Source organism: Schistocerca americana, chromosome 4, assembly GCF_021461395.2.
Source record: "Schistocerca americana isolate TAMUIC-IGC-003095 chromosome 4, iqSchAmer2.1, whole genome shotgun sequence".
Taxonomy (NCBI): Eukaryota; Metazoa; Arthropoda; class Insecta; order Orthoptera; family Acrididae; genus Schistocerca; species Schistocerca americana.
Window position 1 is genome coordinate 505,044,786 of NC_060122.1, and position 27,592 is coordinate 505,072,377.

Consider the following 27,592-nt stretch of genomic DNA (forward strand, 5'->3'; position numbering starts at 1 on the left):
GTGCTGTAGTCGGCGCACGAGGTAGCGATGAAGTGGAGATTTTCCCGTACGACCGTTTCACGAGTGTACCGTAAATATCACGACTCCGGTAAAACATAAAATCTCCGATATCGCTCCGGGAAGGGGACCAACGACGACTGAAGAAAATCGTTCAACGTTATAGAAGTGCAACCCTTCCGCAAATTGCTGCAGATATCAATGCTGGGCCATCAACAAGTGTCAGCGTGCAAATCATTCAACGAAACATCATCGATATGGACTCTCGGAGTCCACTCGTGTATCCGTGAAGATTGCACGACACGAAGCCTCACGCCTCGCCCTGGCCCGTCAACACGGACACTGGACTGTTGATGACTGGAAACATGTTGCCTGGTCGGACGAGTCTCGTTTCAAATTGTATCGAGCGGATGGACTGTACGAATGTAGAGGCAACCTCATGAATCCACGGACCCTGCTTGTCAACAGGGGACTGTTCAAGCTGGTGGAGGCTCTGTAATGGTGCGCGGCGTGTGCAGTTGGAGTGGTATGGGACTCCTGGTACTTCAAGATACGACTCTGACACGTGGCACGTAGGTAAGCAACCTATCTGATCACCTGCATCCATTCATGTCCATTGCGCATTCCGACGGATTTGGGCAACTCCAGCAGGACAGTGCTACGAGAGTGGTTCCAGGAACACTCTTTTGAGTTTAAACACTTCCGCTGGCCCCCAAACGCCACAGAAATGAACGTCATTGAGCATATCTGGGATGCCTTTCAATGTGCTGTTCAGAAGAGATCTCCACCCCTCGTACTATTACGAATTTATGGACAGCCCTGTAGGATTCATGGTGTCAATTTCCTCCAGCACTACTTCAGATATTACTCGAGTCCATGCCACGTCGTGTTGCGGCACTTCTGCGTGCCAGTTTCTTTGGCTCCTCAGTGTATTTTAATTGAATTGATAATCTTCATAAATTAGTATGTTATGTGCCCCTTATAGGCCAGTTATAATAAGGGCGCGGTAAGTTGAATTCCGGCCCCTAGGTACTAATCGTTAAAAGGCAGCGCCATTCAGAGCACTTCGTGTCGACTGTTTCCTGCTTCATGTTGCCGCTACCGTTAATGACCCCAAAGTGTGACACTGTAATTGCCTGACAAAGTGTTGTTTAGTTGTCTGTGTAGCGGACGAGTGATTGATTAATAACAGTAATTGTATTCATATTTAAATGCATTAAGCAACAGGAGACACGATCACAGATGTTTAATAAATGTTCTGAATGACAGTTTTCTTCTACGCATTGCAGTGTGCACAACAGCCTTAATTCGATTTCGTATTGCTGCTACAAGTAAATACCGCATTCGAAAATGACCACCTCTGCAACTCGCGTCCATCACTCAACGTTACTTCCGTGCCAAAATTTATTGTATAGCACCTGACTGGTACAAGTCGCTCGCGGAAGTGATTTGTCACCATGGGAAGAGAAAAAGTAAAACATTCGCCCCCCTCACATCTCCTAACACCGAAGTGACTGCGCTATTTCCCGCTCTGCCCCTGTGGTTCGCAGCCAGCTTTACTTACCTCATAGCCTAACTCACCAACGTCAGTTCCAATTAAAGACAGTCTTAAAATATCACTGTCTCTGCAAGTATTGTTGTCTTACTAAGCAGGAAAACTACACTCTTAAATAGTTCGTAACGTTAATTGACGTTTGTGGATTCGGCTTTTAGTTGCTAAAGGCATAATATTCTAAAATACGGCCGAGAACAGCAGGTCGTAAGAATAGTTGATTCGGGCCGCAGTTTGACGACCAGTGCCTTAGGGGACTGCCGCATTTAACGGGCTCGTGTCTGTAAGGTAACTGTACGATCGCGATATTCAGTTGAATGTTTTGTTGTAGCTCCTTTCTGCGCTGTCTGCTTGGTTGTTGCTCAGTCCTTAACGCTTCAGTCAGCATTACTATTATGATAAACGTACACCTCACTATACCTGGAACAGAATAAACAACACTTTTGGCGATGTCGGTATGCTGCTACCCGCACTGCCAATATGGCCCCGGCATCAACAGCTGTGCAATTCAGCACTGAATTCCTTCGTGCGTTTCCCGTAACGTGCACTGCAGAGTTCATTTTCGCGTATTGTAATAAATCAAGGTAAACATAGTAATTACACGGCGGCCGGAGTGGCAGAGCGGTTCTAGGCGCTGCAGTCTGGAGCCGCGCGACCGCTACGGTCGCAGGTTCGAATCCAGCCTCGGGCATGAATGTGTGTGATGTCCTTAGGTTAGTTAGGTTTAAGTAGTTCTAAGTTCTAGGGGGCTGATGACCTCAGAAGTTAAGCCCCATAGTGATCAGAGCCATTTGCACCATTTGAAGTAATTAGCGGCGGTAATCGTCGTTCTCAGAGCTGTATGACAACGGTGAACAAAACGGATTTACCAAGCTTCTTCTCTGGTTCGGTTGTTCCTAAGTTAGCTCTCTTTGTAAACAAATATCTGCCAATCACTTTGTTATTCCGATCCCGATCTAGAAGTGCTTCTCAGGTTTCTCTTGCCCCGTTTGCTGATGCAGCGAAAAAAAAAGAAAAAGAAAAAGAAAAAAGTATGCCTCTATGCGTTTCGTAATTTAACTCGCCTTGATTTCCTTTACGAGAAGTATACGATGGAGCTAATTAAATCGTCTTGAAGGCCACAGTAGACCTAAGGATTCTGTAAATTTATACAAAGACATGTATCTTCGTAACAAAGTAGGGTGTCAAAACATTGGACCATCCGATTAATAGCGTATTGGTCCACACGAAGTACGGCAGCAATTCTGCATGCTATGGATTCGACAAGTTCTTCGTAGGTTTCCGGAGGTAAATGGTACCAGACGTCCACACACACAGATCACGGAGTTCCCATAAATTACGGGCTGGTGGCTTGTGGCCGCTGAGCTGGTGCCCCATAACGTATCATCGGTTTCAAATCAGGCGCATTTGACTGCAAAGACAACAACGTGAGTTCAATAAAATGCTCCTCAAACCACTGTAGCTCCATAGGAGACGCTATCGCCATAGGGGAAGAAGGGGTGCAGGTGGTCAGCAGTAATTTTCATAGTACTCAGCTGTCATAGTGCCTGCGATACTACAGCAGGACCCATGGAAACGAAAGTGAATGTTCACCACAGTATAACACCGCCGCCTCCGGCCTGCGCTACTAGTGTGGCGCAAGTTTTCGAGTAACCGTTCCAATAGGGAGAGGATAATCCACCTGTAGAAACAAGAAACGCCATTCATCTGACCGGGCGACACGTTTCTATTGATGTACGATCCATTTTCGATGATCTCGTGCCCACTGTAGCCATAATTGACGATGTCGGTGGTCCGCCTTGGGAACACGGAATCCCGTGTTAAACAATGTGCGCCGTACAGTGTGCCCCGAAATATTTGTGCCTCTACCAACATTGTGCTCTGTCGTCAGATCTGCCATAAATCGCCACCTGTCTCAAAACGCTTGACTGAGAAGAACCAATCATTTTGACGTTCTTCTGTTGAGCTGAATGCTAGCAAGTAACTTGAGTAACGCGCTTCTTAGTATAACAGATGCTGACTTTACTGTTGTTTCTCGTTGTAATTTTATTCCGTGGTCCCATTTATTTATTCTGAAATATGAGTACGCTGCGGTGTTACTTAAATTGGCGACTGACCTCTGATCTTTGCCTATTAACATAGATATCATTGAACAAACCCATATTTAGCTTGCAGGTAGGTAATCCTCACGTGCGTCAACAATATAAATTTGGATTCTGTGCACTTTTCTCGCTATTAACAGCAACGAAGTAGCAGCAGCAAGGCAGTAATTCTGCGTTTTTAAATTCTGACACTGTCCTGTACCTCTTTACAGGATTTTCTGAGAATGATGGCCAGCACACATACAACGAACTATGATTCGCGTTGGAGAATATGCGGCTTACTCTTCCCTATTCTTTGCGAACAGCGTACTCGTAGATTACCTCCACACGCTGTAGATACATCTAACGAAATTACGGTTTGTTTCACGAGCTACGTAAGTACTCGGAATATTAAATTACGCGTTGTACTCGTGTGCCATCTTCTTCTATGCCTTATATAATGCTGGCTCATTGAATTTATTTTTTGTGTTTTATCCTATTGATGGATTAACTCCGCTTTATCAGTAATTTATCATAATTACTGCTGCCTAATCCACGTCTGTCAGTATCATCTTACGACGTTTCATAAATAACTGACGTGGGCGCTACAAACACTTGATATTAAAAGAACTGCGCCCTCTTTAAGCATAGTCATCGCACTCCGAGTCGCGAATTACACACTTCATAAACTGTTCTCCGTCGGAAGCGGCAAAACATCTATAAATTCTTGCCCTGACGCGCATTTTTTATCTGAAGCTAAAGTGCAGAAAGCCATTAACTAGCCTATGATCTTAGACTATTATGGTGTAAAGACTTGATGTACAATGTCGGTTGCATTGTACAGGGTTATTACAAATGATTGAAGCGATTTCACAGCTCTACAATAACTTTATTATTTGAGATATTTTCACAATGCTTTGCACACACATACAAAAACTCAAAGTATTTTTAGGCGTTCACAAATGTTCAATATGTGCCCCTTTAGTGATTCGGCAGACATCAAGCCGATAATCAAGTTCCTCCCACACTCGGCGCAGCATGTCCCCATCAATGAGTTCGAGAGCATCGTTGATGCGAGCTCGCAGTTCTGGCACGTTTCTTGGTAGAGGAGGTTTAAACACTGAATCTTTCACATAACCCCATAGAAAGAAATCGCATGGGGTTAAGTCGGGAGAGCGTGGAGGCCATGACATGAATTGTTGATCATGATCTCCACCACGACCGATCCATCGGTTTTCCAATCTCCTGTTTAAGAAATGCTTCTGCTTTAGCCTTTTCCGTAAGATTTTCCAATCCGTCGGCTGTGGTACGTTTAGCTCACTGCTTGCTTTATTCGTCGACTTCCGCGGGCTACGCGTGAAACTTGCCCGCACGCGTTCAACCGTTTCTTCGCTCACTGCAGGCCGACCCGTTGATTTCTCCTTACAGAGGCATCCAGAAGCTTTAAACTGCGCACACCATCGCCGAATGGAGTTAGCAGTTGGTGGATCTTTGTTGAACTTCGTCCTGAAGTGTCGTTGCACTGTTATGACTGACTGATGTGAGTGCATTTCAAGCACGACATACGCTTTCTCAGCTCCTGTCGCCATTTTGTCTCACTGCGCTCACGAGCGCTCTGGCGGCAGAAACCTGAAGTGCGGCTTCAGCCGAACAAAACTTGATGAGTTTTTCTACGTATCTGTAGTGTGTCGTGACCATATGTCAATGAATGGAGCTACAGTGAATTTATGAAATCGCTTCAATCATTTGTAATAGCCCTGTATTAAGTTTAGCTATCGCAACTTAAGACTAGTATTTCAAAAATACCAAGCATACAGCTGAAAATACATTTTAACTTTTTTGTATTGCTTTTAGCCACCTATACGTTGAACAAAAGTTCCGAACTATTGTGGAGACATCTATCACCGAACCTTCGATCACCACCTTTGAACATTCAGAAATAGTAGTTATTTTAGAACTGTTCGCTTCGTTTTGCTTTCTGTCTCTCTAGCCACCTCTAGCCACCTCTTTGCGTGCTGAATGACGGTGTTGTAGCGCTAGAGTAATGAACTGTAGGAGACTTGAATTTTGCTGTGTCTGGATCTCAGGAAACCAGCGCTTAAGCAATGAATTGTAGCAGACTTGAATTTTGCTGTGTCCGATCTCAGTAAATCAGTAAAATCGAATACGTTAAAGATTGCAGTAACTCTGCCTATCTAAACGTAAGAGGTCCGATAAACATCTTAATCACAAAGAGGTAATTCAGAAGGTCACTCTGTGAATACATCACTGCTCTGATGAGCGCGGATGTGACTTTAATGCAGTTTTCACACACAATTACAATTGGTTTCTAGCGTACGTCGCGCGAATGCTCCGAGATGTAAGACTGATTATCAGGAATCAACAAAGTACATACTATTACATTTGAAAAAGTGGAGGCCGTACACCACACTGCGGAAAATGAGGACATTTGACGTTTGTAAGAGGCAAATGAATTTTGAAAAGTCGAGCTTGTGCAGGTAGGCCCTGCCCCTTGTACAGCAAGTATTTGCAAAAATTTAACATCTTAAGCAGTTGACTCATCCACCGACATGACACTGATTGGTCCTGAAATATGCGCACCATGTGGAATGTGCAGTGGATTGTACAGGAACATCAACTGAACCACTACAAACACCACAGGCTTTTAATACTAACATGTAACAATTTCCGTTCATAGTTTCAAATCAGGACCTGTTGTTGTTATTAATTTTATCGTTGTTGTTGTTTCGACCTGAAGACTGGTTTGGTGCAGCTCCCCATGCCACTCTATCCTGTGCAAGCATCATCATCTCTGAATTACTAAGCCAACCTACATCCGTTTCAACATGCTTACTATATTCCCCTCTTTGTTTTCATCCACAATTTATATTTCCCAGACTTTTCTCCAATATTACATTCATGATTCGTTGATGATGTTGCGTAATGTGTCCTATCAACCGATCCCATCTTTTGGCCAAGTTACCCCACAAATTTTTCTCCCCAAATGTACTCTGTACCACCTCATAAATTAAACGATCTACTCACCTAATCTTCATCATTCTTCTGTAGCATAACATTTCAAAAACTTCTACTCACTTGTTGTCTGAATTGCTTATCGCCAACTCTCCACTTCCTTACAAAGCTCCACTACGGACAAATACATTTAGAAAAAGACTTCCTGACATTTAAATTTATATTCCATATTATTTCTCTTCTTATAAACTCTTTTCTTGCCGTTGCCAGTCTACATTTTATGTCCTTTCTACTTCGGACATCTGTTGATCATAACACCAGTCAGTACATAGGCTCAAATTGATCATGACACTACACTAGTCAGTTCGTAAGCTCAAATAGTGTTCAGAATAATTTGACTTTGTGATCAGGACTGTGGAGCGCCCCGATGCTGACCGATCGGCTTATAAAACTGGAGCCACTATTTCGCCTTCAGATAGTTCGCCAATTATCCTCACGGGCCCAGGCGGACTCTTTTAGTTGTTCTATCGGAGAAGAATCCCTGGTAATCGGGAATCGAACAAGGGCTCTCTGTTTGCGAATCAGTCATGCTGACATCTCTGCTGTGGAGTACGGGCCGAGCGTTTCACATAGTTAGATGGTAACAGTATAGTGATAGGTGGCGATGACTGTCTTTTTCGGTCACCTCGTAAATGGGGTTTGATACCGAACAACGCAAGTCTCGAAAGTTGCGTAAATCATTCATAAACAGGTACACCAGGCAACAAGGAACAGATATACAGCGTTCGTGTCACGCTCTCGTCTCGGATAGACAGTTCCCAACAGCTTGCTGTATTTCCACATTGCTACGCAACTTTGTCGTGCAGTGCTGCAGTTCGTCGGCGAGAGCTTCTTATGTCATTGTTGTGCAGGGCCCACTGCTCCAGTGTTAACATGCAATGTCCCCCTTTCCTTTTGATTGGGCGAATGCAGTGCCCTTCTATCCTTTCGATTGACTTAGACGGCGTTTGCGTGGAAAACATAAAGATTTACAGTCAGTTCTCTCACGCACAAAATGAACTAAAAGACGCCTCAAATCCCAGAGTGTTAAAATAAACAAACAATAGAGTCTACAGTCCACAGTGTAGAAAAATGTAAGTTAACGCAGATGAGTAGAGAAAAAGATCCTGTAACGTTCGAATACAGTATCAGTGGTGTGCCGCTTGACACTTTCACGTCGTAAAATTATTAGGTGTAACGTTGCAAAGCTATATGAGATGGAACGAGCACTTAAAGGACGGTAGTAAATAAGGCGAATGGTCGACTTCGGTTTATTGCGAAAGCTTTAGGGATTTGTAGCTCTTCTAAAAAAGAAGACCGTGTATAGAACATTTGTGGGACCCATTCTTCAGTACTGCTAGTGTGTTCGGGATTACCAACAGGACGGATTTAAGGAAAACATCGTAGTAAAGAAGAGATGTATTACTAGATTTGTTACCGGTAAGTTCGATCAACACGCTAGCATTAAGGAGCAGCTTCATGAACTTAAGTGGGAATCCCTAGAAGGAAGAAGACTTTTCTCTTGCGGAACACTATTAACAAAATTTATTAGAGAACCAGCAATTGCGGCAGGCTACGAAACTAATCTTCTAACATCGACTTACATTTCGCGTAAGGACCGTGAAGACAAGAGAAATTAGGGCTCATAAGGAGGCAATAAACAGTCTTCAGTTTCAACATTTTGTCAACAGGGAACCAGCAACTTTATTAAATTTGTTAAAGCGTTCATCAACGATTCTGTCGACAGTTGCAGTATTATTTCAGGGGACTAGTTTCGAACCTTACAGCTTCATTTTCAAACCTGTCCTACTAAGGCTGCACTGACAGTGCCTGATCTTAATAATAAACACCAAAGTGGCAACACATGCTTTACAAATGTTTGCAGAATGAATGCCACTATCCACACATGACTCTTACTTAGACAAAATCAATTTTGATTTGGGCGAAACTAGTCGCCTAAAATAATACTGCAACTGTTGACAGAATCGTTAGTAAACCCTTTAAGGAATATAACCAGTCGTTTTTCCCTCACTCGATTTGCGAGTGCAACAGGAAAAGAGCCGCGCTGGGTAGATCGCGGGGTAGCTGTTTGCTGTGCATGGTACCCTCCGCTACATACCACACGGTGGCTTGCGGAGTATGTATGTAGGCCCTAGACGTAGGTATAGACTATCCCAAACGGTGTATTTTGAGATAAGGAACTAATGGTTGGATAAGAATATGCTGACATGAACAACGTGTATCTTACAGTATCAACTTTAAGCTCAGAACATTGTTACAGGGACGGCCGCAAAGTTGAATGATCTTTGTTGATGAACTACTTCCGCACGATCCTACACCTTCTCCTCAAATTCTAATTCGCTAAAAATGTATATTCGCTAAAAATTCCACGCCGAAAATCTTGTTCAGCCTTCTGTAGCCTGTACTACATGTACTACATGTCTCATATGTTTCTAACCATGGCAATAAATTCTTCCAGCTAGGACAACGCGTATTGCAAAATTTTTCTCTGTACATTTGTTCGGATTTCCGGACATCCTGCTGCGCTATATTTTAATGCGTATCCGCGAGTTCCTGTAGAGAGTTTTGCTCCATCCTCGAGCTGTAAGCAACGATAAGCTCCACCGCAACCAACTGTTGTTTTTCATGATAAAGCCACCAAGGACATTCCTGTCGCCAGTTGTTCGAGGTGAAACATATGCAGGTTGTAAAGCAGTTGCCTCATATACATTCCTCGTTCAGTATCCGCTTGAAATAATTTTCAACCATGGGTTACTTCTCTCAAAGAACTCCATTTGGTTTATTCTACTGTCTGCATACTTTTGATCCAGAAGATTTTGGACGCTGTGTATGAACATTACTGGATCGGCGAGAGTAATGTTGTCTTTAGATCTGGGCACCATTAATTAAATCATATCCCATCTGACATGCACAAGAATAGAAAGAAGAGACTGCCATAAAATCCATTGGGAAAGAAGAATGGGTTGATACGGCGATTGACTGAGGGGAAGTTGGTCTCCATTTGAAACGGTTCAGATTATAGGGATTTTGTGTTACGGCTATGTATAGAAACAACTGTCATCGTACAGCGACAATGATTTTGTGTAGACAAACATGGACGTGTGCAGTGAACTTTATGAGTTCATCGGAAACATTAATGTAGCTATAAAACTTCTCTCCTTACTGAGTGGGGAGCGCCGGATTGTTTAGATTCTGTTGTCGGCCTCAATTGCCTGGGATGTGACAGAGACGCTTGCGTCAGTGAAACGTTTTATCAGCGTATGCGAAAGATTTCTTCGTAGACACCACTTTATAATAGTCATTAGCGGTTAGTTACTTTTTTTGGGAGGCGTTTGGCAAGCTTCAGATGCAATTCGAGGCTTGGAACTAGCATTTTAATCGTGATATGAAAATCCTTGTTCTGTATGGCCCGTCAACTGCACAGCTGCGTATCACTGAACTGGAACCATGCAGTGACAAGTACTCACCGACTCAGATACGTACTTGTAACCACCCTGCGCTGTGTCTTTGCTGTACTGATCGCAGTACTCTCGGTTTGCATCTAACTCTCTCAGTTGACGTTCGGACGTGTATGGATCCGATTTTAAGCTTTTCTGTGTAGTTAGGATTCACTACATTTATCACAAGACAGCTTTATGTAGCAGTAAGACGTCGCTTTGTGCGCCTTAGACGTGTATGGCTCAAGTTGGCAAGACACTGTGTTATTGTTAAGTATAGCTATTCCGAACTCGTAAGATTGGCTTAAACACTGCACTGCTATAATAGCCATTGTTGTGCTTGTTCCCTTCCGTTTTCGGAACTGACGTGCCCAACTAGTTGTAGAGGAAACTACAGTTTTGACGTGGACTACAAATCGCAGAGAAACTCGGCATTTTTCACATTAGGAAATTATTCCTACAGATTAATGAAGCGCTATATGACTGAACAAAATCCTCGGATCGACTGTGGATTGAAACCTGAAACTTTGACTTTGGCTCTGGCAGTTAGTAGTCGCTTAGCCACTGCGAAGCTACTGACCTGGAAATACGTTATAGGTGTGTTGTTATACTACCAAGGCTTTTCAATTCACGTGTAACTTTTAAAAATACTGCCACAAAAGAAGTTTCAAGAGCAGAAAGAATTGGGAGAACTTAACTCTTTATTAAAAATTTTCGAATAGTATTGATGGGCTTTAATGTCAGTAGTATCATAGGTATTGATGATCCATAAACAAAGGTAGTAAGAACAAACTTTATTCAGCAGGCAATCAGATTGATACGGTGCAGTCTGGAAATGACGCCCATGGCGGTTATCTGTTGTCAGTTGCGTATCAGCCGCATGTTAATACAGTACCCAACGACATGGAAATGTTGTTGATCCACACGCAGCACGTATACGTTGCCCCCTCCCTCTCTCCTTATCTGTGTACGGCGCATCCCCGACCCGTAGGCGAGACAGGCCTTTCAGGGTCCCTGATAGACTGGATTTCCAGGTCAGTGTCCCCTTACCTTCTAGTTTGGTGTGTGTAATACGTTCATCAGGTCTTTAACGCACTGCCGGTTTAGTTAACCTGGATGCATAAGGCATGAACAAGCGTAGCCCAGTAATGGGAACCGTTTTATGAGCCCCTACGGTTCTCGCTACTATACTTAGGCGTTTGCTTGGTTTCATTTCATGGATACTTTCCTGTCAGTCGGCGCGACTCTGTATTGTTAAGAGGTTGATCCTATTTTACCACGCTTTATTAAACGTTCGTAGACATTGAACACTAGTGCATCAAAACGGAAAATAAGGGACAATAATTTAGAAAACTGAGAACTTATATGCATGTTTCAGGGAACGATAATTAACAAAATAAGTAAGTTTGAGGGGATAAGCAGTTCCCCTGATCTTTTTGGAGAGCCTATAGACCATTCCGAACATACTTATGAATCATACAAAACTATAAGTGAAGGATCGTACGTGTAGGTAGAGGACAGGCTGTAGAAAGAAAATAACACTGTTCAGTAATTTGAAGAGGGAAAATAATAACCTTTGTATTTATTGTAGATGGCTGCGTTTCGGTCGGCATAATATATTCTTTTTTGCAGGAATTGGGTCTTGGTACTCCCTTCCTAGCGGTATATATGCTTTAACAGGGTAGTCTCTCCAGGTGTTACTAATGTAACCGACCATCTGTAAAAGAATTTCTTGGGTAATCTAGATCCCAATCAATTTCTCTGTGTCCGTTATTAAAATAGTTATTTCAAACAATTTAGTTTGTCGTATGGAGAATATGCTATCAATATATTTCGTTCAATTTTAGCTTTCTTGAGTAGATAGACGTATGTACGCATGTACTCATTAGGCAGGACTTGTAACAAAAGTTCTTCGCTTTTACAGGAGTGTTTGGTCGGATTGTTGTTTTCATAACTGTTCCACGATCCGGTAACTGTTCAGTATTTTACTGTGCCTCTGCGGTGACTGTCCTATGTGTAACTACGTTCTCTGTTCTACAAGCTGTGAAAGCTTCTGAGGTGTTTCTTCGTGACTATCAGAAGACTATAGCTTATTTGAAGTATTAGTAGTTCTGACAGTAACGTGCTGGGTAGTGGCTGTGGCATTGGGCAGGAACACCATTTAGTTTTCTGACTGGTTTTCCAAATTGCGGTTTTTCGTTGTTTCCCTAAATTGTGTCAGTCGAAAGGTGAAACTGTTTACTTGAAAAGACCATTGTCGACTTTCTTTTGCATCCTTGTCGAATTAGAGTGCTAATAGTCCCTTCTTGTTCATTTACTTCAGGTTTTTGCTTTCTAATGCTTCCGTCGAAGCACATTTCGAATTTATTAGGCTTGCATCAACTGCGCTTTGAAAATTTAGAGTAATGAACGGTGGGCACGGAAACAGAATGTAAGCACACAGTGGCTGAGTACGATGACAGTTATTTTGGTACTTGTAGCATTGTCCTGTTCGACGTGTTTTTCCACACAAGCACATGCGCGCGGTAGACTCAGGACTCTACCGAAACTACTGAAAGTTGGCAACAGAATGCAGAGTACTGTCTTTGAAATGCTATGGCGTTTCAGTGGTCGCTAAGAGCACGTGTCCAGGTTCAAGTTTTAGTCAAGCAAACAATTCTGACTTGACCTGAATGGAGCGTTAGTCGTTTTGAAGTGCATCTTAGACTGCCTAATCCAACGTAGTAGGACGATTTACGACAAAAAACTTTGCTGTCTTGAATATGCCTCAGCACAAGCACAGATGCAGTTAATGTAATTGCAACGATATGTTCATTTTAACAGTCCTCACTTGTGGCCCAGTTATCGGCGATGAAGATTTTTTTCCACCACCTGCCGTATCACTGCCGTTAATCGATTTAGGTCGAAGAACAGTTACACACGAAGTACAAAGCATGTAATAAAGGGTACCTGCTATTTTTGATAAAATAAATATCTTTGGCAGGCCGAGTATGACATCACAAATTCAAAACAGCTTGTGTAAAACCTCAATAGCAACGACCGATACCTTTTAGTTTTACTAAAATTTGGACTGTCTCGACGCAACGAAGGAACGTAACAGGAGGGCTGAGAAGCGGAAGTGGAGACTGCTTGTGATCAATAATTAATGCGTAGCTGTGCTTCCTGTTAGTGAAAGGGAGCAAGTAGCGTCGGTCTATCTGATGTGGAGAGAGCTGGTGCAACTGGAATGCTTTCTCGTGCAGGTCGATGCATCGGGTGCACGGCTGTAGTAAGCACGTTTCAGTATATGTGTGCGAAAATTCTCGGGTTAGACAGTCGTCAAGTAGGGGCTCCATCCAGCAGTCTTTGTAGTTTTAAACAAGGTGGCGATCTGAGGAAAGCTGCCTATGTTACTTGTTTGCTGGGGCTACAAACCAGAGAATTTAAAAGTTGTAATTTTATTCTGTTGAACCTGGTATCGTACTATAGAGAATATGACTGAATAGTTACGTAGATCAGAACAAGATTTTGCTGCGAGACAGTTTGTTGTTAACGAATGAGCAGTTTAGATTCAATATCTGCTTAAACTAATTTTAACCGATATTATTTGTTGATTGTCAGTTGTGATTCACCAGAACCCTTGCTTAAATTTCTGATTGCAGTTGATATGTCAGCTGATAATTTCCGCAGAGTCAGATAAGTCTCTGCAGGCGCCTCCCAAAGACAAAACACCTCTGCCTATTAACAGCACACAATCGGGCTGTCAATCATCCAGGTCTCAGTGTAAGCTGTTAGTATTAGCGAGGACCGTGTTATTTCCCTGCGCGTTTTGGCAGTGCAAATGAAACAGTGTAGCTACTCTCACTAAGATAGTGAAGGTGGTAACCCGACGCGGACTGCTGCTTCGCAGCGATCTATTTGATCGCTAAAATCGGGAACACATCTCGCAAGGAGTTCCGTGATAAGGTTCCGTGGCAAGGTTTCATGTGTGTGAAAAGTCCTTTGAGGTTATTGTTCCGAAGCCGGATCAGGAGGGAGAAACGATATTGACAAATATCACTGTTAAACTATTCTGTGGTTGTGTTAGAGTGGCTGCGTTTTAGCTCGAATTTGACCATCCAAAATGTGAAATAGCCTTAATCAGCGTATGTTTTGCTCCCTGCCGAGAATCCATTCATCTGAACGTACAGATCTTCAGTCGGTAATAGTTTAAAATATATCCTGTCATTTCAGCCCGTTCAGTGTAATTACTGCTTGATTGTATTGCAGCTATTCAACATGCTTCCTCCCCTATGCAGGTTGCCGTCCAATCTAGAACCGTTACGTGATGATCGCTGCGATGTCGCCGTGAACGTATTGAAACGACTTCTGACGCTGTGGGCAAGCGCGGCTGTTCCTACGTCGTGTGCACCGCATCTAAGCCACTACAGGACTTCCTGGTGGCTGCAGTTAATTTTAATTAACGTAAGACACACTTACCTCAAGAAAATTAAATCCAGAATGATACGTGATCTCATTTGAAAAACTGCTACGCGAGGCAATAGTTAAAGATTGTAAAAGCTACCGGAAGATTTACGTGCACCCTCCAAACGCCACTTAAGTAAAATCGTACTAAGCAGTCTCACCAACACTGCAGCGGAAAAGATAAAAGAACACAAAGATTTCAGGTCCCGCGCCTCTCTCAGATCTTTGACGCGCTAGGAAATCGGCCGTCTTCTTCACAAAGGAAACAACACGGCATTTACCTTAACGATTTAGGGAGCGCTTGGAAAAACCAAATCTCGATGATTGAAAGGCGATTTGAACCCCACTTTTCCCGAATCGAAGTCCAATCTGCTAGCCAATGTATCACATCCCTCAGTCACTGCAAGGCGACGAGCAGAGACTCATAGTATACGGTGCGACACCATATCCACTGCGACTTTGAAGTACTCTGTAAACTCAAACTAGTAAGTCTTTTTAGTCACCAGTCATCTGACTGGTTTAATGTAGCCCGCCACCAATTTCTCTCCTGTGCCAACCTCTTCATCTCATAGTAGCACTTGCAACCTAATTGTTCAATTATTTGCTGGATATATTCCTACCTCTGTCTTCCTGTACAGTTTTTACCCGCTAAATCATAAACAAAAGGAAACGGTTAAAGAATACAGTACGTTATCGGAAATGTACCTGAGAACATCTCACCCGGATAGAAGTGATGTGTTGTGCAATACAGTCAAACATAAGTATTCCAAGAACATTTATCAGTACAGGATATAGCATTCATTCATTCATTCCCCTACATCTTGCTGCCGTATAGATGGTGAACATATAGTCAGACGGAAGCATGCAATTATTCTTCCCAAGTTTTATCCGTAAATGGAAGAAGAAACGTTGTTATATCGCACAGTAAAAAGTACTGTCTTCCATGCAGTTCGTGACTCAGGTAATATAACTGATCTACTATTCGGGCTTGGAGGTAATTAAATTTACACTGAAGTTACCGCGTACGTATTTTTGGAGCCTCCTAACTTAGGATCACGTTTACCACCTGTTCGTGCAAGCTCTCTTCTCGGAATTTTCGTGTTTGAGCCGCTTTTGTTTTGTTTCTCTTCTACGCAGAGAGCCACCAGCCGGACATTCACCTAAGCTGGAGTGGTGAAAGCGTATATAAACAACTCCCAGGCTTCTCGGAGTACCAGTCAAACGACCAATATTGAGGTGCAAGGATACGATTGGGGGCCGTATCGTCTTTCTCTTTCTCATAGCACTGTACGCTCTAGCACCACGTTAAGTGGTGAAAGAAAACCATAAATAGAATTTAAACACGGCATATACGCAATGTAGTCCGGCTACTGTCGCAGAATGAATGAATATGTCCCTTGCAATACTTCTACAGCAAAGTTTTATTCATTATGTGGTTGCGGTACTGATTTGTCAGCAGTGAAAGGGGATAAATGAGCACTTGTCCCTTTGCTTTGAAAGTAGCCACACACGCTTAATAATGTCAAGATTGAGTGATTATACAGAGCAAAAATTCGGCGAGAAGTTTGCACCCTAAGATGTGCAGATGTACTGGCTTTGAGGTTTCCACTGGTTAACAAAATGATATATTTAGAATAACTGTAACTAAACGAATATTTAGAGAGAGAGAGGGGGGGGGAGGGAGGGAGGGAGGGAGGGAGGGAGGGAGGGAACAGTGGAACATGCCGGTGTGTTACCTAACTTTTAGATGGCAGCATCTCAACGAGGAGCTGAAAACCATCGACTGGTGGTCGATATTGTGACAGTGTAAATCACGGAGGAGCTTTACGTCCTGCGAACGATAAAAACGTCGTCCATACTTCCATTAACCGATCAAAAGTATCGAGATACCCCTATATTTGCGGAATTGATCACCAGATGCCACTAGAGGCGGACTCACCAGTATAAAAGGAGGCGGGGAGTGTTGTGTTTTCAGCAGAGAAGCAGTAACAGCAGAGTGGGTCGGTCAGGAGAGTTCAGTAACTTCGAACGTGGCCCGCTCGGTTGGTCGTGCGGTCTAACACACACGGCTTTCCGGGCGGGAAGGAGCGCCGGTCCCCGGCACGAATCCACCCGGCGGATTTGTGTCGAGGTCCGGTGAACTGGCCAGTCTGTGGATGGTTTTTAGGCGGTTTTCCATCTGCCTCGGCGAATGCGGGCTGGTTCCCCTTATTCCGCCTCAGTTACACTATATCGGCGATTGCTGCGGAAACAAGTTCTCCACGTAAGCGTACACCACCATTACTCTACTACGCAGGCATAGGGGTTACACTCGTCTGGTGTGAGACGTTCCCTGGGGGGCCCACCGGGGGCCGAACCGCACAGTAACTTGGGTTCGGTGTGGGGCGGCAGAGGGGTGAAGTGAAGTGGATTGCGGTAGTCGTCGTGGGATTGTGGACCACTGCGGCTGCGGCGGGGACGGATCCTCTCCATCGTTTCTAGGTCCCTGCTTAAAATACAATACAATACAACTTCGAACGTGGACCAGGCATTGTCTGTCAGCTGAACGAGTGTTGGTGAAATAATTGCGAAGTGGAAAGGGAATTAACAACCACAGCGAAACAAAAACTTGACAAGGACCGCCAAGAATTGCAGCGGGCGGTTGTAGAAATCGCATGAAATCAGCTGAAGGAATCACTCGTGAGTTTTAAAGTGCTGTCAGCATTCCAATTAGCACAAGGACTATGCATTAGAAGTTAAAAAGAATAGGGTGCAGTGCTCGAGCAATTCCTCATAAGCCACACATCTCTGTAGGCAATGTGACGCTTGACGTGGTGGAGAGAACGACGGCACTGGACAGTGAATGACGGGAAACGAGTGATGAATCACGCTATACTTTGTGGAACTCCGGTGGAAGCGTTCGGGTATGGCGAATGCCTGGAGAACATTACAGACCATCGTGTGTTAGCGCCTACGGTGAAGTACGGAGGAGAGGGGTGTTTTTCGTGGTGCGAGTGTGGGTCACCCCTCACCCTCCTCCCACCCCCAACGCCTACTGCACTCTAGAAACCGCTAATGCGGAACTATGTGAATACATTTTACAGCATTGTATACTAAGTGCAGTAGGGGAACATTATAGAGACGATGACTATTCGTGTCAGCATGACAATGCACTCTTTCATAAAGCAGTGTCTGTTAGGAAATGATCTGTAGACAATAAGAGTCCTGAAGTGGACAAGGCTGTTCAGTCGCGACCTGGATCCAACAGAACACCTTTTGGATGAATTTGGACGGCGACGTCACTCCAGAGCCCAGGATCAGACCTTTTGTGGTTTCGGGTCTGGACGAAGAGTCGGCTGCCATTCTTCCACAGATTTTAGGTACTATAACTGCCCATGTCTTGTTGTGCCGACTCCACTGAAGCTTGAATGGATTTTTAAGTTTGTTTTATATGCCCGACTTCTAATTTCACCACACAAGTCTCCAGGGTTGAGCAGTTATTGCCCGATGACGACACGCAATACAGTTTGTTAAAGCGGAGTTCGCCGTTATTATGTTTTTTAGATTTAATTTTATTACTCGTACAGAGACTCAGCGTTCCTTTGTTTAACAGCGCGTCGTCAAAATAAGTATGAAATGCTAATGTCTTTGCAATACATAATGTCGACTATTGGAGTTAAAGTTCGTACCTATTTTGTCATTTTAGAGAAGAGAAACCTTAAGCGCTTCTGCTTCTATAGTCTCAGTATCAAATGTTCACTAATTTCAATTTACGTCCTATCTCAGTTCAGTATTTAACACAAATTATATATCAATGTCATTTCAGAGATATTACGCCGGTCCCACACTAACGGAATAACACGTAATTGTCATTTAACATAACTTTTATTAATAATCCTTTTTCTTGTGACCTAAATGTTAATGAATGATCACCATCCAGGAAGAAAGAGGGATTGATCCTAATCATGTGATAATAGCTTTTAATGAGCCCATTCAAGGATGATATGCGAACAACTTCAGTTACGTCCGTTTCCACGTATCTGTCAAAACTAATCCTGTCGACCATAATTCAAATTAACACTGACGTTAACCCATTTTGTCGAAACATCGAATCGTAACTATTATGTGAAAGTTTATTATAGTCCCCGAATTAATTCCTTTCAGATACGCGCACGACCGAACAGCAGGACGGAACACAAACGACTTGATTTTAACAACCGAACAACGCAATGACGTTACATTATGACAATGTCCGCCCAATTAACATCTCTTTGACTTTACCTTTTCTACTCTGCTTTATTAAATTATTCCTAATTACAATTTATTCAGCTATTTAACGAAAACATCTAACAAAAAATAAAATAAATTTATCCCAACGTAAAAGATCCGTTATAGTACCTCATCTAAAGTGTCTACAGCAGTGCTCAAGCTGCAATAAAGGCGAAAGGTGAACACACCCCAAATTAATGTCCACTAATAGGTGGAGCGTAACATGTACTACTCGACTGCCGACATGAAATCTCCGCTCAAAATTTTCGCCAACATGACGACCAACATGTCTTGCGCTGGAACTGATTATGCGGTATGGGTATTACTTGACTGCTTCATGAAACACAAAAGTGAGCCCGAATGATCCTGTTGGGTGCAGTTTGTCATCAGCTCCAGTTTTCTGTCGCCACCTTAAATGGACACTCCTACGAAAGCTAGATCATTTTATTAGGTTCCCGTCATCATTTTAATACTCAACGATTGTGTTGAGAGGAGTTAAACAGTAATTGAAAAATCCTTTCGTATCAAACGAGTAACATTACCTAATATCTCTCTCTCTCTCTCTCTCTCTCTCTCTCTCTCTCTCTCTCTCTTTCTTTTTTCTCGAACACACACGAAAACATAATAAACTTTGCGCTAGTTAATTAATAGCTTATTCGACAAAGAAAATACGAAGCTTCCATCAGATTGTTTGCTTCGGCAATACAATTGTATTACAATGTGTACACTTCTGTGTGAGCCGGCCGGTGTGGCCGTGCGGTTCTAGCCGCGTCAGTCTGGAACCGCGTGACCGCTACGGTCGCAGGTTCGAATCCTGCCTGGGGCATGGATGTGTGTGAAGTCCTTAGGTTAGTTAGGTTTAAGTAGTTCTAAGTTCTAGGGGACTGATAACCACAGATGTTGAGTCCCATAGTGCTCAGAGCCATTTGAACCATTTTTTAACTTCTGTGTGGAGCCATTTGAACCATTTTTGAACTTCTGTGTGTCAGTATAATAGTACGTTAAACCTTAATCCTCTCTTGTTCCTTTCCGATTAATTTCATTCATTCCAGTAACAGATTAAGCTTGTAGCGTTTGAATTTTCGGTTTATTTCTGGAGGAGAATTCAGTGTTGCGACAAAAATATTATTAACCATCCCTTTATGTAAAGAAGTTTTCGGCAAATGATAGTGCGCAGAGGGCACGTAATTATTTTGCATAGTTGATACTGTTTGATCTTTTCTCAGCAGAGATATTGAAGAAAGTAGTTTTTAGGTGGAATGGTGTACATTTTAACAATATTTGAAAGCTTTTAAAGATGACTAGAGTGATGAAAGGCTTGTTAATTTTTGTCGTTGACATTTTTTGCTAGAATATCCGAGAAATGTTCTAAAATTGAAAGACTATTGCTATGTAAACACGAAATGAGGCTCTCATGTTAGGGCGCGTCATTACATGCACCAAGAAGAAAGGCTGCGTTACTGAGATAAAACGTGTTTCCCCTCTGCCCTACTTTATACGGCATAGGTCCAGCGTAAGTTACGAATTGAAAATTTTAAACATGGCTGCGAATCACCAACCGTGTAAATTTGAATAGGCTGAAAAAGAATCAACCAATCAGTTGCAAACCAGAGGTTTACTTAGCCTTTGAACTAGTTTTCGATATTTCTAAAAATATCTTCTTGGGAAGGAGTGGGCCTTGTTACATCACATGGTAACGTAATTTGTCACCGTATAACGTAACAAGGCCCACGTCTTCTGGAAAAGATATTTTTAGAAATATCGGAACCTAGGTCAACGGCCAAATAAACCTTTGCTTTGCAACTGGTTGGCTGATTTTTCAGCTACTTGAAGCTACTAGTGTTGCATTTGGTACTGTATGCTTGTTTCTGTCGTATCAGAAGGGGCTTAGGGAAACTATTTCAGATGTGTATAGCTTTTATGGAAACAAGGAAGCTGCCGAGAAGCATTATACTGTGACTCAGCCTGGCGGTGTTTACACCACAATAGCTGGCTGCGGTCGCTTAACCTTTCAAAGTCACACATTTTTCGGATATTCATGGGAAAAGTTTCAAAGCCAACTTCAACAAGAGTTAAACTACTGTACTCGTCTTTTCAAGTGCTAGCCAACGCCGATAGCAAAATCATATCGTACTCTCAAGAAAGAACCATAGTTGGTGTAATGTTGAGACCTACCTGTTCGTTTTAATCGCCATTAATCGAGGTCCCACTAATAATGTAGAATCCCTAATTCACAGCTGCTCTGGATATGCCTAGCTTGTAGTCGTTTGTTGTCTGGAGTGCAGGTCCTCAGCTTCGTATGTATGTCTAACTCCGAGGTGATCTTTAATCTTTCCTTTCTTCCCCGTCCACCTTCAATTACATAGTAAGTTTAAGTAAGATGATCAATATGAAAAGTGACGGGTAATTTCAAGAGTATTGTCTCGTGGCCGAAAGTATCTGTTACTTTTATTACGTAGAATTTAGGGTATGATGAACAAAACAGTTTTCTGATATGAAATTTCCTGGCAGATTAAAACGATGTGCCGGACCGAGACTCGAACTCGGGACCTTGCCTTTCGCGGGCAAGTGCTCTACCAACTTTCTTTTTTTTGTGTAGTCTCATTTTGTTCGTTATAGTTCGTTGCAATTTTCGTGGCGGACCTCCCCAGACGCCCTTTGTGGTTCGTTATTTATCCGTTCCCTCAGTTTTTTTTTATTACAGAGGGCAGCTAACCCTCTGACCGAACACGCTGAGCTAGCGTGCCGGCCCCAACTGAGCTACCCAAGCACGACTCACGCCCCGTCCTCACAGCTTTACTTCTGCCAGTACCTCGTCTCCTACCTTCCAGAAGTAAATCTGTGAGGACGGGGCGTGAGTCGTGCTTGGGTAGCTCAGTTGGTAGAGCACTTGCCCGCGAAAGGCAAAGGTCCCGAGTTCGAGTCTCGGCCCGGCACACAGTTTCAATCTGCCAGGAAGTTTCATATCAGCGCACACTCCTCTGCAGAGTGAAAATCTCATTCTGAAAACAGTTTTCGTTTGAAGCAATCAATTTGGAACTGATCGATAGGTTGTACTCGGAATTATGAATCGCACGGTGAGTAAAATAGAATTACACGACAGTGCCGCCGCTGACACCAAAGTCAAAAGAATTAAATATTCAAAAAATTCCGTGTCTCTCTGCATACTGATATCTTGAACCGCTCCCGAAGTAAAATGGGTGTCTTACGCGACTCATCCCGAATATCTCCACGCGGTGGAACGCACCAGGACCTGTATCACTTTAACTGAATGGAAAAAGGTGGTAAGGTTCGGAGAGCAATGTCAGTGGCGGTAGTGTGAGCAGCCGTGAAAGGACAGCGTAGCTTTAATAACGCAAGAGGCTAGCTCGTGCTCGGGCCGCGTGTAGCTGTTGATGTTTCTTTGGCACGGGCAGAGCGTGCGCGGGCAGCCGGCGACAGCTGATAGCTGCGAGACTCTGGACCCAGAGAGCGGCGCGCTATCGCGGCCAAACACTGGCCACTCGCCGCACGCGGGCGCGCCGCGGCGATCAATAGCCGACCGCCAAATTCGCGCTCGCGTAACCGCCTTCCGCGTGTTCGCCTTAGCCCGCCGGCTCTACACGTGGCCGACAGTTCTCCGCCACAGCGCGGGTACGCGCGCCCATGGTACACGAGTGGACGTACTGCGTGCTTACAGTCTACACTTACGAGAAAAAGAATCGCAACATCAAAAAATGACATCTTACATATTTGTCTGGGCAACATAGATAAGTGATTAAGGTTTCAAAATTACAGGCTAGGTAAGTCATTGCAAATATGATATGCTGACACATTAATATCCGGTGTAACTGTTATAATGTTGAATGTAAGCGTACAAACGTGCTTGCATTGTGTTGTACACTTGCCGGATGTCAATTTGTGCGATGGAGTCCTATACCTGTAGCAATACAGGGACGGTTAATGCTATTGTCGTCCGATTATGTCCCAATCTGGTGGTCGAGCAGACCAAGGAAAAATTTCGACCCTTCGTAGAGCATGTTGGTTTACAACAGCAATATGTGGACGAGCGTTCCTGTTGGAAAACACCCTCTGGAAAACCCGTAGTATAACATGTGTCCCGAAGATGTTTTTATAACACGTTTGGCAGATGTGCTCATCGGTCTCCTTCTCTTCCCCCGCCTTCAACATCCCAAGAATAGGAGGGCTCTCGTTGTACAGTACTTCGCGCTCGGTCATTGGGCGGCTACATTGGGTCATAGTGAATGTCAAAATAGCCGGTGCGCGCGAAAGATTAAAATCTGTTTAGTCAGTAGGTCATAACTGCGTACCATTACAATTATGGCCCAAATTTTTCTGACGCACTGGGTTTGCTTTCATCCACGGCGACTACGTTGAGCGGCATTCCCTGCGTTGTGGGAACAGTGTTTTCACTGCGGAGCTGGTTGCTCTTATCGTGCACTCGCTCACCTTTCCTCCTGCCCTGGGGAGTCATTTTTCATATGCAGTGACTCCCTGAGTGGATTGCAAGCACTCGACCAGTGTTTTTCTCGGGACCCTTTGGTGCGCGGTATTCAAGATGCTGTTTTTGCTCTCGCAGAGTGTGGTCGTTCAGCGACGTTTGTGTGGACTCCGGGCGACATCGGCATTCCGGGAAACGGACGTGTCGATCGGTTGGCCAAGCAGGCCATCACTTCGCCACCCCTGGAGCTTGGTCTCGTGGAAAGAGACCACCGGTCAGCGCTACATCGCTAGGTCCGCTATGCCTGGAGCTCTGAATGGTCTGTCTTGAACACGCCAAATAAGCTACGCATGGTCAAGTCGTCCACAGGCGTATGGAACTCATCCTTGAGGAGCACGCGTAGGGACTCAGTTGTTCTCTGCCGTCTCCGAATTGGACATACGCGGTTGACCCACAGCTATCTCCTTCGTTGTGAGAACCCGCCCAAGTGTCGCTGTGATGCAGGGCTGAGAGTGGTCCATCTTCTGATGGACTGCCCCCTTTTAGCCCCCTTGCGCCAGTCCTTTAATTTACCAGCTGCACTTCCTTTAATTCTAGGTGACGATGCCTCTACACCTGACTCAGTTTTACGTTTTATCTGTGCAGCTGGGTTTTATCACTCGCTCTAATGTGGGTGCTCTCGCATGATTTCTCAGGCTACACCCACTCTAGCGACTTTTAATTGTGACGTGGCTACTAAAATAGTGTCTTTTATGGTAACAAGTTGTGTTGGTACCTCTATCAACGCTCTCCAGCTGGAGGTTCTTCATTTGTAGTTGAGAGGTTGACCTTTTATCTGATCTATCAACCACTGTAGTGGTTTTACTCTAGTCAACTATTTGCTCTGCTCCTTTTACGTGTCCTCTATTTTGTGTTACTGCGGTGTTCATTTTAGCTCTGTACCCCTTGGTGTTCACTCCTTCTGGGTGCAGAGGTTACGCTTTTCCTGTATAGGCCTTTTACAAGTATGTCTGTTTGGAACTGGGGACTGATGACCTCGATGTTTAGCCCCCATCAAACCCCAAAACCAACCAACCAACCCAAATTTTTCGCTCAGAATCAATTGCTGGGGCTGATATGTTGCCACTTGACTTTTTTTCTCCTTAAAATATGAGGTCGAGTTGGTGATGTTTCCTTGTTAGTGGTATTGCAGAGGAGTATGCTTTGTGTCGGCACCGGCTTCCGTCCTCTCCCCTTCTCTGAATAGCATACAACGTAAACATGACACGACAGTCACATATACTGCACAGGTTGGTGACCGTGTTGCTCTACTAGACACCGGCCCTGGAGGCCCAGAGTTCAATCCTGTCCTGGGACGGGGATGTTTTCTCGTTCAGATGCTACCTGGGCGGCCCCTGGTCCACTCATCCTGCTATCAAATGAGTCCTGGAAATCTTCCGCGGGGTTACAGGTGGCCGTGACGATAGGATAGCCACCACCCACCTCCTAGAGCCGAGGCGATGTAATGCTAGACTTTACCTCCAGTCAGGCCAGTGGCCAAACGCGGTCTTGCGCCACATACTTTTATCTTTATACTGCCTTTTATACTGAGCACATGCACATAACACGAAACTTTACGCCGCAAGGTAACGTGCCACCGTGGCCGGCAGTATGAAAAGCTTTCCCTATTAGGCGGCTAATCACTCAAGATTGAGAAAGAAAGCAGATGCTTAAGTTTGCGGATGACTCAGCTCTGATGGTACCAAGTGAAAGAAACCTCCAATGATGCTTAGAAGATAAACATTTAGTATTAAGAGATGGACACAAGAAGAAAATTAGCTCAAATTAGCAGCAATATTAGTCTGCTCGAAAAAGCAGGAAAAAGCACACATTAAAAATAGTGGAATATAGTCTCATAAATAATAGTTAAATTGATATCTGCAAGACCTGAATACTGTCAGCGTCACCCCCCTTTAGGTGAGATTTAACTAGAATGACAATAGTAAAGATAGCTAAAGATGATCGCGTCGAGATAATAAATTATTTAATTCAAAACAGAGTAAGATATTCTCATAAATATCATTGGCGTAGAGATTTGTCAAGAAAAGGACTTCGTCAGTACGAAAATATTTGCGGCTGGAGTAGTAAAAACAAAAATTTAAGATGGCGTTTTTAATGCTTTAGGTGTTATAAAAACTGTGTCCCCTTTAGCAGGTGTTGTGTACTGTCCCCCTTGCTTGAGTACAACGCACAAAACGGTCGTATAAAGATGTGAAACCTGTACGGAAAGTGCTTCTTTGTCCAAATCGTGCGCCACATCGGCCTGACTGTCGGTGATGACGTCAAAGCGTTCGTCGTCCTGTGAATTTCTGCACTTCGTCGTTTTGTGGCAGGTTCATATTAATATTGTAAAGGCTTGTCACTTGTGATTTTTTTTTTTTCTTTTTGCAGCAAAGAATTTTCCGCGTTTTAGATTTCAATGAAGTCCACGCGACAATTTTTGTTGGGGAGTCTAGGTGTGCGGGGCAACCTTTGCACACACTTCCCTCTGCTTAAAAACACTCTGGGGTATACATTGAACGCTTGATTTAGTATATTCGGCGGTTATAAGCCGGGAATAAAATCAGTTCGGAACCTTTAGCGCAGATGGTGTAAGACTAGAATATGCGAAAGTCTTTAATGGTATATGAGGAGAGTAAGAAATTGGAGTCGAGCAAGAAGACAGCATGTCATCAAAACTACTCTTAGTACTCATAGAGAATGTTGAAAGGTCATTCATTAAACTGGAAAAACGAAAGAAGAAATACGTCTTACAAAACAGTTCTAAACACTGCAGTTATACGAATGAAATTATACCGTTAGTCTTCTGTTCAAGAGTGGAAGGGCTTAAAAGAGCAAGTTCGAAAGTGGGCTTGACAATCGGTTGTAACATACTGAAATCCCGAAGAGAGATTAAGAGTGCAGTAATGTAACAGTTCAGGCTTTTGTTTGGAACAGTGAAAGACAGCGACTGAATGGACAACAAAAGAAATCAACGGAAGAGTAAAGATTGTATGTAATACTTTTGGTAAACAACATAGGTTTTTAAAACTAGTCGTCCAATATACCGGAGAAGGAACGATCGCAATGAGCGAGTATTTCCAGTTTCGACTTTAGCTGTTGAATGGGGAACATTCAGTGCAAAAACGATACAAAAGAGGGTAGCTTAGTGGGTATTGGGGAGACGCGTAACATGAAATACAGGAGCGACAGAAAGCAAATGAGCCAGGCAACAGACCGCATTGAAATGTGTAGTTACGACTACATGTGGCAGTGAAATGGTCGTGGTCGCTACCGCCGCCGTCTGGAATTAACCTTATTCTGAAGAAACTTTAGCTGGCCCTAAAGATTATCAGTATCAGATTGTGTCACCAAATATTCTCCTTTGCACAACAGATCAGGCAGTGAGCAAAATACAGTTAGGAGGAATGGCATGCGATAGCTGTGAAAGGCAAATAACAGCTCGCTGATTTCCCTCCTACTTCGGGGTGATAGTACTGTGTACAGTAGAAAAATTATTAGAGCAGCCAGCACATTGCCATAGTAACTTCTGTGTACATACGGGAGAGGCATAGGAAGGACTGAGTGACTCATCAACGTACTGATAAGGTGTCACACTGCAAGGGTGCCACACCACGATGTCTACAGGGCACCTTCGAGGTGACAGAAGCTGTGAAACAATAACAATAGATTCCACAGTTGCAGTTTGTCCGTGACATAGTATGATGAACGTAATTAGATCGTGCAAACTAAAAAATGTAAAAGTCTACAAAACACGGTATGTCTGTGCATAGGTACTCTCATCCTACGGCACATTAAGAAATTAATTACCAGTGCGTTCCCTAAGTGACGCTTGTGGTGAAAGAGATTATGCTATTTGTGTTGCTTTTAAACTAATTCATCATCTGCTGCGTTTATGAAATAAATTATTATTTCGATAACTTAAAATAAGAGCCGAGAATCAAATATCTGAGACTGTATTTTAAGCTCTCTCTCTCTCTCTCTCTCTCTCTCTCTCTCTCCCTCTCCCTCTAAGAAGGGAAATTTATTTATTTATTTATTGAGTTCTCTAAGAAGGGAAATTTATTTATTGAGTTCCATGATCGCGCAGCCGTCATGTTACAGCTAGGATAGTTAGGAGGATGATATTTCGTTTCTTCGTTAACAGGCAAGCCTGGCTCTTTGATATATTTTTTCTTCAACTATGCTTTCACAATAACTGTTGCCGGAGCACGTGGGAATTCAGATATACGTAACTTTTTTTTTCGGTTGACGAGTTTTTAAGTTCGGATTCACAAGGGACGAAATACATTGCATACTTGTGGTCAAAAGAGAGGGAGCT

The 27,592-nt window shown here is 43.5% G+C and overlaps 1 protein-coding gene and 1 non-coding gene across 3 annotated transcripts in view; both read left to right on the plus strand.

Moving 5' to 3' along the window:
• LOC124612388 (protein spire) overlaps positions 1-27,592 on the plus strand; it is an 808,827-nt gene that overhangs the window by 25,135 nt on the left and 756,100 nt on the right. The gene's annotated exons all lie outside the window — the stretch shown is intronic.
• Trnas-cga lies at positions 21,654-21,728 on the plus strand. Its single transcript has one exon. It is a non-coding gene; the product is annotated as a tRNA-Ser (tRNA).